The 13454-nt window shown below is 34.0% G+C and overlaps 1 long non-coding RNA gene across 2 annotated transcripts; it reads left to right on the forward strand.

Annotated features, from left to right (window-relative positions):
• Positions 1–740: 740 nt before the first annotated feature.
• LOC147410601 (uncharacterized) lies at positions 741–11952 on the forward strand. 2 transcript variants are annotated; one of them, XR_015177067.1, is made up of 4 exons: positions 741–1244; positions 10410–10470; positions 11144–11271; positions 11623–11952. It is a non-coding gene; the product is annotated as an uncharacterized LOC147410601 (long non-coding RNA). The 2 variants fall into 2 exon arrangements; XR_015177070.1 differs by lacking the exons at positions 10410–10470; positions 11144–11271; positions 11623–11952 and adding exons at positions 8154–8210; positions 8298–8467; positions 8553–8773.
• Positions 11953–13454: the final 1502 nt, after the last annotated feature.

Genomic DNA, 13454 nt, shown 5'->3' on the forward strand with positions numbered 1-13454 from the left:
TCGATGATGGTTTTGACTCAAATTCTCATTGTTTCAGTATGGAGTATAGCCACCATATTTAGAGGGTTGTTGATATTAAAAGAAATTGACTATGGAATGGAGAATGAGACGGATGTTTTCAAAGTTTTATCAGCTTTGTCAAAGTTCCATATGTTTTCCTACTTGGGTTTTATCAATTTTGTCATAGTTCCGCATTATTTCATTGTTCAAAATCACTAGAATGGGTTTCACGACCCTCTTTCAAATCATTGAAAGGAGTGTTCTTATGATATTCTTTATATTGCACATGATTCTATCCATATGGGCTTCTCTCTTAAATTATAAGTTTCAATGCTTCTCTTACTCTATTGTCTTTGAAAACATTAGAAACATGAAGCTATTTTCTACATTTCTATTTGTGACAACTACCCTCACTTTGGCTCAACTTATGGCTATCCTCAATAGGAATGTCTGCTAATCGATATCCTAACAATTATATATGGAGCTTGTAGATGGTTTATGAGGAAGTAATCTTTGCAATGGTTCAAGTTCTTAGGTATTTTTGGCTCCTCTTTGATAGCCTTTTTTTTATACTTTAATTAGGTACCGCTACGTCATAATAGGAAAAAAGCGACGCGACTTTTTCAGAAAAAATGACAGCTTTCAGCCGTCGTTTTAAGCGACGGATTACCACAGTTGCTAATCCCTTTTTCCGCCTTAAAATCGACTCAACTCAGACACTTTTACGTTTGACTCAACTCGTATCGTTATTATCGACTCAAACTCGACTCACACACTCTATTTCGTTCGATCGTCTCTCTCTTTCTCGACTCTCTCTGTCTCTCTGTTTCACGCACTGGTTTTCTTCGATCGAATCTCACTCTCACTCACCTGTTTTTCTTCGATCGAATCTCTCTCTCTCTCACTCATCGATTTTGTTCGATCGAATCTCTCTCTTCCACTCACTGGTTTTCGTTCGATCTACTCTCTCTCTTTCACTCACACTTGTTTTCGTTCGATCGATTCTCTCTCTTTCACTGACTCTAGATTTCGTTCGATCGACTCTCTTTCACTCACAGAATTGATCTTATTTTGAACATTAATTCTTCGCTCGATCTCACTCACAAAATCTCGGCTTTTGAAGAAAAATAACTAGGGTTTCCAGACGCAATTAGATTTCAAAATCATTGATCTAAGACTTCGATCTCTCACTCGATTCTCTGAAATTACCAAGGTCATCTTTAGCAGATTTGAAGAAGAAAGAGGTACGGATTCGCCGATCTCAAATTATTTCTTACGTTTGAAGGCATTAAAGGTTTTTTAATTGATATTTTGTTGGAAAATACCCTTATTTGAATCGTCTCTTCCTGATTTCTAATTGTAGCAATTCATATCATGTTCACAGAACTAAGATCCACCAACAAATCCCTAGCCACGATTGAGTTTTTTATCACTATTGTAACTAAACAACTAGAAGTTAATCTAAAACTAATATTTGAAAGAATTTAGTAGTTCTAATGTGTTCATTTCTGGGGGAATGTTTTGGAAAACTTGTAAAATGAGACTAGTTGGGGAAGTATCCAATTTAAGCAGTAGGTAGATGATCTACTCTTGTTGAAATTATTAGTCGAAATTACTTGTTTAATCTAGTATTTCCACATTGCCAAATTATTCAATTTATAACTAAAACAAACAAATACAGACTCAAAGTTGATCCCTTATGCAGATCAATAGTAATCAGGATTCCCTTCTTTCCCAATACCCCCCAAATTGGTTTTCTAGGTACTTCGTCTTATGCTTGCTCTAAGTTAATAAAAACTGTATGAATACTCTTTCTCTTTTTTCTATACTTCTCTACCATTTCTCTAAGTAGAAAGATTGCCTCGATGGTTGATCTACCCAACAAAAAATCAAAGTTATTTTCTGATATATTCGTTTTTGTCTAAATAGTTGTTACTATTTGCTCCATTCATCTGACAATTTTTAGTCTTTAAAATATTATTGAATGGCTTAGTTAGCTAGGATATTCTAAAACTTCTATGCATTTTCATGCTTCTATAGGAATACCATCCGGTCCTAAGACTTTTTGTTTTCGTCATTGCTATATATATTAAAGGGGAACCATAATAAGCCATTGTATTATCTTTAAATTATTTATTTCTTATTTATAGAGCCTTGTTTTTTAGTGAAATGTATAAAATGGCCACTGTATTAGGCATGAAATGGGTTACTTTATGAAATTATTTATTTCTTATGAATTTAGTCTCATTCATTTTTAGGAAATTTTATTTAAATAAGTCTGTTTAGATCATGCTAAAAATAACCCTCTGATCTTGGGGTTTACATTGATTCTCTTCAATTAATGAAACAATTGGATTGATTAGATTGATGAAGCCCCATTCAACTGATGGTTGGGGAATAAATGCTTGTGGTCAACAGTTGCTGATGTTGCTAGTATAGTATGGCAAAGTAACAGTGTTGGTCAGTAAGAATCTACCAAGAAAGTGAAGATAACTTCTTATCATTTATGCAACGTAGGATTAATATTTTGCAAAATAATTGAGAGGGATTACTAAAAATAAAGTTAAATTATACATATGATATTTAATAATATGAGTGGCAAATCTTAACCTACAACTAGACCAGCCCAAGCTGGATTTGGGTTAAGTATTTTAAAGCTTGGTTTGGATTTGGTTTAGTTCCAACTTCCAACCATACCCACCCACCAAAATTTGCACCCCTCATCCTACATATACTACTCACCTCTGTCTAATAATGAGACTTGAACCCATAGATGGTGCAAGTAGATGTGATTAGGTATCAAATTAGGTACATTATTATCCTAATTTACATGTGGGGTTTGTTTATGTGAATTTAAAGGCACCAAGGGGGAGAGATACAGCCCCACAAAAGGGCTAATAGGTTGATGGATACAACATTTTTGTGGGATTTTATTAAGTCACATTAGACACACACTGCATGTAAGCCACTATCATATGGAAACCATGCAACCAAATAATCCAGCAAAATGCTATAGATGAAATCAAGGTTTGAAGGGGACCATTATAGCAGTGTAAGATTCCTTGCATTACCGTTGCAACCGTTAAAACAGTAATGTTATGTCTTTATGATATAAGAGTGGGACCCATAGATGATACTAAATAACACCCCAAATGTGTGTTTCAAAAAGAAATTCGAATTTATATTTAAAATTAGTTTTGAATAGAAAATGTAATGTAATATTACAAAGGCTATTACTTAACTATCGCAGTTGAATGTCTAGATTTCCCAAGCAGAGCCAATCATAATGCAGATAGGTACTAGAATTACTCATCAAGAAAGTAGGTTTCCATCAGAGAAAATGTAGAAGATAATCTTAGGCCAAACTAAATACTAATCAGTGAAGACAAGAAAGCTTTTATATTAAACGATCTGATAGCAGAGTTGGTGGGCCCCGAAAGTGACTCATGTAGAGGTTGTCATCAAGCTTTTATATTAAACGAAACAGCAAACTTGTATTTCAAGTGACGCGTTGTTTAAAGCATGCTTCATATAGTTGTATTCTTTGCTTGCATCAAACTCGGATTCATTTATTTCATTACTTCCTATATTATAGCTTCTTATTTCATTATAATTTTTATTGTCATCTATTTCTTAACCATTCTCTTAATTGATTGCTTATTCTCTTAATTGAATATTGAAGAAGATGATACTAATGATTTATTCATTGATCCACCAATGTACCGAATAGTCCCTTATTTGTGAGTTTTCCACACACACAAACACAAAGTTTCTAGAGGTCAGAAAAAAGACTCTTCAAAGGAAATGTTTCATATAGTCCGAAAGTCCAAACAATTGCATAAATCACTCAGAACTTGGACAATGCAAAATAGTAAGAGAAAATTCACAAACAACACTACAAGGACTACAACAATAACCCTTAATTCATTGGGATACGTAGTACCACATGATAGATAGTTAATGATGTTCTAATGTTCACTTTTCTATCTCTAAAAACTTGGGATACATTGTACCACACTATTTTAATTAGCAACTTATACCATTTATTCTGTATTGATTACTTTTTATGTGCTCTAATATGTCATATGATAATAATGGAAGTTGAAGGCCCACACACTCGAATAGTGGTGAGGAGGTTAAACACCATTTTGTTCATTCTTTTTGGGACTGCTTTATCATGAAAAAGGCAACAAGCTTTTTAGATATGCATGCCTAAACCTAAAGAATGATGATGATAATACATTGGTGTGGTGCGGTGTGGCATGGGATTCGTCCTCTCTTTTCCACTCCCCTCGTCCAACTTTTTTCCCATCTTAATAAATCCATATTTCATTCACATTTTACCTTTATTTTAGATTTTTATTCACTTTTTTTCATCAATAATAATTTCATTTGTATTTTCATTCGCAGAAAATGTCTTCCTCGTTTACGCCCCCAAGCAAAGAATGGATGACACCACCAAGACTATCTGTTGAATACTTAGAAGGAGTTAATTCGTTTTTTAGATTTATAAAAGATAATACACATAAACTGGGGAGTGATGATTGGTATTGTTGTCCTTGTGTTAAATGTCGTAATCTTGTAGGAGGAAAGAAAACACTTAAAGATATTCATACACATTTAATATGTGATGGTATAGATACTTCCTACACGACATTGATCTATCATGGAGAAATCCCCATAAGTGATGTCAATATCGGTATTGGTTCTTCTACTAGTAATCGTAATGAAGATGCATTCCCAAGAATGGTTGATATGGTAAATGACACATTTGAACGTATTCATGATGAGGATAATGCTCAAGATCATATAGGGGCTGGTACTCCTGCATATGTGGATGAAGTTAATGACGAAGAAGATGTTCAAGTTCATGATGATTCATAAGAGGATATTCAATATAAGAAATTGATAGAGGATTCGATGCAACCTTTATATCTATCTTGTCAAATTGAGAATACAAAATTATCCGTGACAATTGATTTGTTGAGCATGAAGGCTAGACATCAATAGTCTAATAAGAGCTTCTCAGAGTTGCTACAATTAATTAAACAGATTTTACCTGATGAGAATACTTTGTCAGATAATACTTTCACTGCTAAGAAGATGGTCAAATCTTTGCGTATGAAGTGCGAGATTATCCATGCATGTCGTAACGATTGCATATTATACTGGAGAGAACATGAAAATAAGGATAGTTGTCCCACGTGTGGTGAAAGTAGATGGAAACCGATAAACGATTTGAAACCGAGAAGTTCACGTTTACCGTGGAAAAAATTAAGATATTTTCCATTAACACCAAGACTACAAAGAATGTACAATATACCGTGGATTGCAGAGAATATGACATGGCATGAAGATGTGGGTTCAGTACCGAATGAATTAAGTATGCGTCATCCAAGGGATTCTTCCTATTGGCAACAAGTAAATCGTAAGTGGGAGACATTTGCTACTGAAGCACGTAATGTTCGATTAGGACTTGCAACAGATGGATTCAATCCTTTTGGGAATAATAACAATTCTTATAGTTGTTGGCCTGCTATGATTGTCCCGTACAATCTTCCTCCATCCCTATGCATGCGAAAGGAGTTTACAATGTTAACATTATTGATTCCTGGAAAAAAGGGTCCTAGGTACGATATTGACGTTTACTTACAGCCATTGGTTGCAGAGTTGAATGAATTGTGGTCTAGTGGAACAATAATATATGACTCTCATAAAAAGAGTAATTTTACAATGAAAGCAATTTTGTTATGGGCAATACATGATTTTCCTGCGTATGGTCATTTGTCGGGTTGTAGGACTGCAGGAAAGTATGGTTGTCCTGTTTGTAGCGAAGGGACAGAGGCATTGTGGCTAAAACATGGAAAAAAATTTGCTTATATGGGACATAGAAGATTTCTAACAAATTCAAGACATATTTTCAGGAGTCAAAAATCACAATTTAATGGAAATGAAGAACATAGAAAACATCATCGGCGTTTGAGTGGTTTTGAAGTATTAAGAAATATAGAAAATATACAAACAAAATTTGGAAAAATACCAGGCAATAAGCGAAAAAGGTCTGTAGATGAAAATGAATCATCTGCATGGTCTAAGAGATCGATCTTTTTTGATTTACCATATTGGAAGGTACGTTATAATTTTTTTAAACTATTAATGATTTATACTATATAATGATTGTTGCAACTAACATATATTATTTCATTCTCATAGGATCTACCTATTCGTCATAATTTGGATGTAATGCACGTGGAGAAAAATGTGACAGAAAATCTTTTTGCAACAATTATGAACACGAAGGATAAGACTAAGGATGGTCTTCAAGTTCGTCAAGATCTTAAGGATATAAGAATAAGAAAAAAATTGTGACCAGTAGAAAAGAATGGCAAGTTGACATATCCGGAAGCTCCTTACGTACTATCTCGACGGGAAAAAGAGTTAATTTGTAAGACTTTGTATAATTTGAAGGTTCCTATGGGGTATAGTGCAAACTGGAAACATAACGTGAGCTTAGAGGATAACGAGTTAAAAAATTTGAAGTCTCATGATTATCACATTCTTATGCAACAACTATTACTAGTGTTGCTGATGCATGCATTCAAGACACATAAAGTTTTGCGCATTGCTATTCGGTAGTTATCGGTATTCTTTAATGTCTTGTGTTCGAAAGAGATCATCCGTGAAGAACTTTCGAATATGAAAGAACGCATTGTAGAAACATTATGTGTGTTCAAAAAGTATTTTTCGCCGTCGTTTTTTGTTTCTATGACACACCTTATTGTGCATTTGACAGAAGAAGTCCAAGTTTGTGGATCTGTTAGATATCGATGGATGTATCCCTTTGAAAGGTAAATAAAAAATTTTATATTATGTATTTGTTTCTATATTGTATTAATAAGTTTAATACCAAGATCTAATATTCAACGACACACGCATCTCAGGATGATGAAAACATGCAAACGATATGTACTAAATCATACATATCCAGAGGGATCTATTACTGAATGTTTTCTCATGGACGAGGCAATGATGTACGCCATGAATTATATGCCCAATGATAGAAAATGATGCCCAATGATAGTAATGGATGCTGGTAGTGAAGGACCATATCCTATTGATAAAAAAGGGAAGGTTTGCATTTTTGAAAATGTTCAATACCAACAAGCACGTAAATGGGTACTCCGCTAGTCACCTGAAAATGCTGAGTGGGAAAGGTATGTAAATTTGATTTTCCTATACACTTGAGCATTATGTTAAAGATTATATAACACATTCACGTTACTTTCGTGTATAGGAAATATGCTACTTATATTCAGAGCCACACATTCGACAGTCAAATTCGGAGAGGAAATTTACGATAAGAAAAGTCAATGGATTACATTTCTTGGCTTAGACAAAAATTACAAAATGAACCAAGTTGTCCCTTAAAAAGACTTGTTGATGGGCCGAAGTTTGAAGCTATTTCATATAGTGCATATTCAGTAAATGGATATATTTTTTGTACAGCAGATTCAAAAATGAATAAAACAACACAAAACAGTGGGATTTCTATGAAAGCCATAACTAGTTTTAGGTCAAGTGTCAGGGATACTAATATGGTGAATGAAGAAGTCACTTACTATGGCATTGTGAAATAGATTCTAGATCTCGATTATCATGACTTTAGAGTTACAGTATTCTATTGTGACTGGGTGCGCATAGAAGATGCAAATGGATATACAGTTGATCTAGAAACAAATTTGATTTATGTTAATTTGAAAAGATTGATGAAAAATACAAGAGAAACTGATGAGCCATTTATTCTTGCTTCTCAAGCAACTCAAATATTCTATTGCAAAGATCATAGTAGACCTATGGATGATTGGCATGTTGTCTTGGAAGTTCCGAAGAGATTGAATCGAGACGTGGACTCTTATGAAGATCCCTTTGTATTTGAGAAAAGAATGAATGAAGATGTTTTAACTACAACATTACGAGATGATATCATAGAAGACGATAATATAGAAAATGATGATTGACAATGCTTGTAAGACATTTTGTTTCCTGGTTAGACATTTTATTTATTTTTAATTCTAAAAAATCAATTTTATAGGCATGTTAATCTTAATTATAAGTGTATATAGTTTGTTATAATTGTTGTATTTGTTTGACAGATACTATGTCAAGCGATAGATCATCTGCATCCACTTCTTATGGGTTTACTTCTCAGAGTATGTTATTATTGATTTATGATATTAACATATTTTATATTTCTTATTAGATGTCTGATTTTATAAATTATCGACTATTTGTAATAGGTGCAGGTATTCCTGTGAGATTTAGTATAGATGGATAACCTATTGGGGAGAATTCAAACAAATTGTGTACATCCATAGGACGTGTTCTGAAGACTTATGTATCGCCGATTTATATCAAGTGGAGCAATGTGCCCAATGATCTTAAAAATCAAATATGGGAAGTTATAAAAGTGAGTTCTTTTGTCTATTTGTTCTGTTATTTATTTGTTATGTATATTTTAACTATTAATTTAAAATAATTTGTCTTCCTTGCAGAATATATATACTGTTTCAGATGAGAATAGAGAATGGGTCCTTAAAAAGGCCAATCTCTTATGGAAAGATTGGAAAAGTAACCTTCGTTGTGAGGTATATGATAAATATAATACGGATGCAGAAAGAAAAGTTCATATACCTCCATACGTGAAGAAAGAAGATTGGGAAATATTCGTTGATGAGTGTTCGAGACCCGACGTGCAAACATTAAGGCATAATGGAAAGAAAGCTAGGAAAGCACAAAAGACTACACACACTTCAGGCCGAAAAGGATAAGCAAGGATTGCCGAAGAGTTGGTAAGTTTATATTATAAATATGAAATTAGTAGACATATTAATTATTTCTAATGTATTTACTATCTTACAGAGAAAAAAAAATCCTACTGGGGAGGTCACAAGGACAGATGTCTTTCTTGCGACTCATACTAAGAAGGATGGGCTTGATAAACAACAACTTGTAAGAATAATTAATTAATTTATTTATTTGATATTAATTGTACCAAGAAATTATTAAATTAAATATTCATTTAATTTGTAGTAAGCGATTGACAGGATGATTGATATTGATCCCTCTAGTGTACATAGGGATTTGGACCATGATCCAGTTGTAACAGTATGCATTATTTAAACTCTTAATTGATCTACATAATGTTTCTTGAAAGTATTAACATTACTTATTTATTATTATTATTTTTTGCATAGATTTATGGTCATGATAGTCGAGGTCTTGTACGAGGTATGGGTCTCGGTGTTTCTAAAACCTCCATGCATTATACAGCTCCATTAAAGAAAGCCTTAAGAGATCAACAAGCATCACATCAAACATTCGAGGCTAATTTGGAGGTTAAGTTTAATGCCAAGTTTGAGGAGTTGACAGAACAACTACTTGAGGAGTCTAGAACACGCAAATTATTAGAAGAGAAATTACTTTTTTATGCTCAAACTGGAACACTGATGCAACCTTCCTTTAATATTGGAAGTTCTTCTCAAGTATAAATTTTAATTTAATTAAATAGTAGATTTCATTCATATTAAATGTTTGAATTTATAAAATATTTATGTTGCATCTATTGTTTTGCAACTTTCTAGGCGAGACACGATTCAACACATCAGGAGGCACAATCAGATCGATCAATTGCGCAAACAGCTAGGGGCCGTTGTAAGCTGTTTCGTATACGAAAGTCGTGTGATCCTATTGCCATAGGGAGAGTGTCATGTGTGTCTGCTACTGATCCAGATTGCTACAATGTCATTATTGACGATATCCTTGTTGGGAGCGTGGAACTACAAAGTGGGGAAGGAACTTTTGAAGATTTGACGATCGGAGATGTCACTGAATGGCCCAAATTTAGGACACAATTTTATTGATGAAGAAATGGAAAAAGGTAATTTAATTTCATATATGCAGTTGCATTATTCCTTACTAAGAAGCTATACTTAAATGTCGTGATGATGTAAATGCAGATGCAGAAAGATCCAATATCAAGTCAAGAGTTAGGTGTAAATCCAATATCATCTCGATACATTTAGTTTTTGGTACATTTAATCTCACTACATAGACTTTTTACCTACGTATGTTTTATGATTTCTTTTATAACTATTTTTGTTGTTGTTAATTAACCCCTTTTTAACTCCGCCAATGTAAAATTATATGTTTTACATTGCCGGTCCCAAGCTCGGATAAAGGAGGAGGGAAAGGGATGGTCCCAAGTTCGGATGACTGTTGGAGGTATTTGTTTGAAACGACCGCTTCTCCCTTTCTCCTCTTTCGAAGGTATTTGTTTTGTTCCAATTCAATAAATTCTGAATTTGCTATTCTTGCTAGATGAAACTTACTTTTTAGTGAATGCATGACAGTGGGTTTAAAATGAGGAATTGTGTTTGAAAGGTAACTCCAGAGAAACTTGAAACTGAAGAGGTAAGACATACCATTGGAGGTCGTATGCGTGAAGCTCCGTTTCCTTGGCCTATTGCATCACCTTGTTCACCATCTCTCTTTCCAAGATGAGCATTTTCAACAAAAGCATCATTAGGTTGTTTATTCTTATGAATTGGATAGGCTGTTCATCGTTTGCTATCATATCCAGTTTTAAAGCTGACCATATAGAATAATAGACAAGGGAAACTTCACTTTGTGAAGAGCCAATGAAATGGTGAACTAATTGAAAAAGGATTGTTTATATGAACAACACTGCTAATTTAATGTTATTAACATTTTGTTTCATTTCTATTAATAATGTCTTTTGGTAGATTGTTGGAATGTCTTTTGGTAGATTTCCTTTTTTGTATCTTGGTATCCCTTTTGGAGTTAGGTCTCAAGCCAACAGTATTTGGGCTTGGTAACTAAAAGATTGTTGCTTGGGAGAAAATTTATCCTTTTTTTTAAATATAGGAAGTCCATTGCATTTTATTTTCAAGAGCCCATTGGGCTATCCTATCATTTTTTTTTTTTATAAATATAAAGGGTTTTTACATGTTATGGAATGGGTGAGAAATTTCAATTAGTGAATTGTATATGTGTCTGCCTTAGAAGTTTAGTGGGTTTCAAATTTAGAGGTTGCAAATAATCTCTTGGGCAAAACATTATGGAGGTTTAGGAAGGAAGAATAGGTCTTATGGGACAACGTGTTCTATTATGGCAATGCTGAAGTAAGTAAAGGCATAGTAACCAGAGTGAAGAAATTGGAAGAAAAATATTGAGTTCAGCTTCTTAGCCGAGGTAAACATTGTATAGTGCATTCAATGAGGGAGGCCAAGTGCATTCAATAGGTCTTGTGATTTCAATGTATTTCATCAATTTGTCTCATCAGGTGCATGTTTTCTATTTTGTGTACATAAGATGACTGCTATTTTAAAAGATATTTCTCTCAAGATATAGAATCAATTGTATGCACTTGGTATGCACGTTAGGTTTGTAGGAGCCACTGTGTTTGACACTTATTATCTGTGTCAGACGCCCTGACACTTTTCAATGTCTTTCTTTTCTAAATCCTCGTTAAAACATGTCTTCTTGCAATTAATGTGCACGATTTCTTTGTTTTCATATCTGTTGTGCTTTTGACATGTGCAGGGTGCACAGCTAAGAAAGCACATCGATGCCACCCTTGGTAGTGGAAACCTAAGAGAAGCCGTAAGACTTCCTCCAGGAGAGGATGCAAATGAATGGCTTGCTGTCAACAGTAATATTCTCTCTTAGTTCAAAGGAAAATATCAAAATACTGTCTTACTTACAGTAATATTCTCTCTTAGTTTATTATGTTAGCATAGAAAATTTTAAAAACAGGCAGTTACGATTGCTCAAATAGTTGAACAGCTTTTGCTTCTTTTTCTTTCTTGTTTGATGATCTCTACAACTGAATTAGACTGTTCATATTGAATCCTGCATTGCAGCTTATGTGTAGCTTTCTTTAGTTTATAAATATTAATTAATGTGTCACTCTTCTTGTTTTTGTTTTTTTTTTTTTTCACATAAAAAGTTAACAATTTTGTCTGTTTTTTGTTAGAACAGGTACTGAACTTGCTGAGAGGATTTGCGTTAATGGAATTTCGATGAATTTGGTGACTTATTTAGTTGGAACTTTGCATATTTCAACCTCCAAATCTGCAACTCTAGTTACTAATTTCATGGGTACTCTCAATCTACTAGTCTACAAGGACGATTATCTGAGAGGATTTGCGTTAATGGAATTTCGATGAATTTGGTGACTTATTTAGTTGGAACTTTGCATATTTCAACCTCCAAATCTGCAACTCTAGTTACTAATTTCATGGGTACTCTCAATCTACTAGTCTACAAGGACGATTATCGTTTCCCATCTCCGAGTCTACTTATTATGCTAGATTCTTAAGTAAATAAAAATTATTATTAATGTTTCTTGCATGGAAGGACTAATGAAACTTTTCAATTTTTTATCATAATTACAATAGATCCAAACAAAAGAAGAGTACTGAACTGGGAGAAGAGATCACTACGTGAAAATCACAATTTTTTCTAAAAAAATTTGTTGGGCCTGGCCCGTCGAATTTTAAACCCGAAATTCCGCGGCCCATGGACCACATTTTCGGTCGAATTTTAAACCCGAAATCTCTGCTCCTCTTTCCTCTCTCATAGTCGTATCTACTGTTTCTTTCCCTCTCTCTCTCTCTCTCTCTCTCACAGTCGATCGATCGACCTCACTCTCTGCCTCTCTCTCTCTATCTCACTCAATCGATCGACCTCTCCATTGCTTTTTCACTGTCGATCGATTTCTCTCCATTGCTTTCTCACTGTCGATCGATCGACCTCTCACTCTCTGCCGCTCTCTCTATCTCAATCAATCGATCGACCTCTCCATTGCTTTCTCACTGTCGATCGATTTCTCTCCATTTCTTTCTCATCTCTGGATCGATGTCATCGCTCAATCGCTCTCTATTTGATCGCTCGAAGTGATCTCTCGATCTCTCAAGATTGGAAACGATGGAGTGATCTGTTGTTTTTAAGGTGACTCTCTCTCTCTCTCTCAAGTTGATGGATCCATAGCGTTGTTCAGATTGATGAGGATGAGATCTAGGGTTTTGGATTCCACAAAATATATTAAGTTTGATTTTCTGTTTCCCAAATGTGTTAATTTTACACGAAAAAAACCTAAAAACAAATAAAAATTTGATTAAGGATCCAAATGATTTCATAGATCTGAGTGTTTTGATATGATTAGATCTGAATTTTTTTACCATTTTTTTTCTTTCTCCTTGGATTCAAGTAGATATTCTACGGTGAGATTTTGAGAAGTTATGGTTTGTTTAATCCGATTATAAATGGAGGGAAAATTTTCTTTGTTTAGCGGCTTTAGAACTCTTCAATCTCTGAATTTTCTTTACGTTTTTATGTTGCAGGAAGCATGTGAGATAGAGAACAGCGTGGGG

The sequence above is a fragment of the Akebia trifoliata genome, chromosome 1, assembly GCF_017979445.1.
Source record: "Akebia trifoliata isolate Shusen 1 chromosome 1, ASM1797944v1, whole genome shotgun sequence".
In the NCBI taxonomy this organism is placed as follows: domain Eukaryota; kingdom Viridiplantae; phylum Streptophyta; class Magnoliopsida; order Ranunculales; family Lardizabalaceae; genus Akebia; species Akebia trifoliata.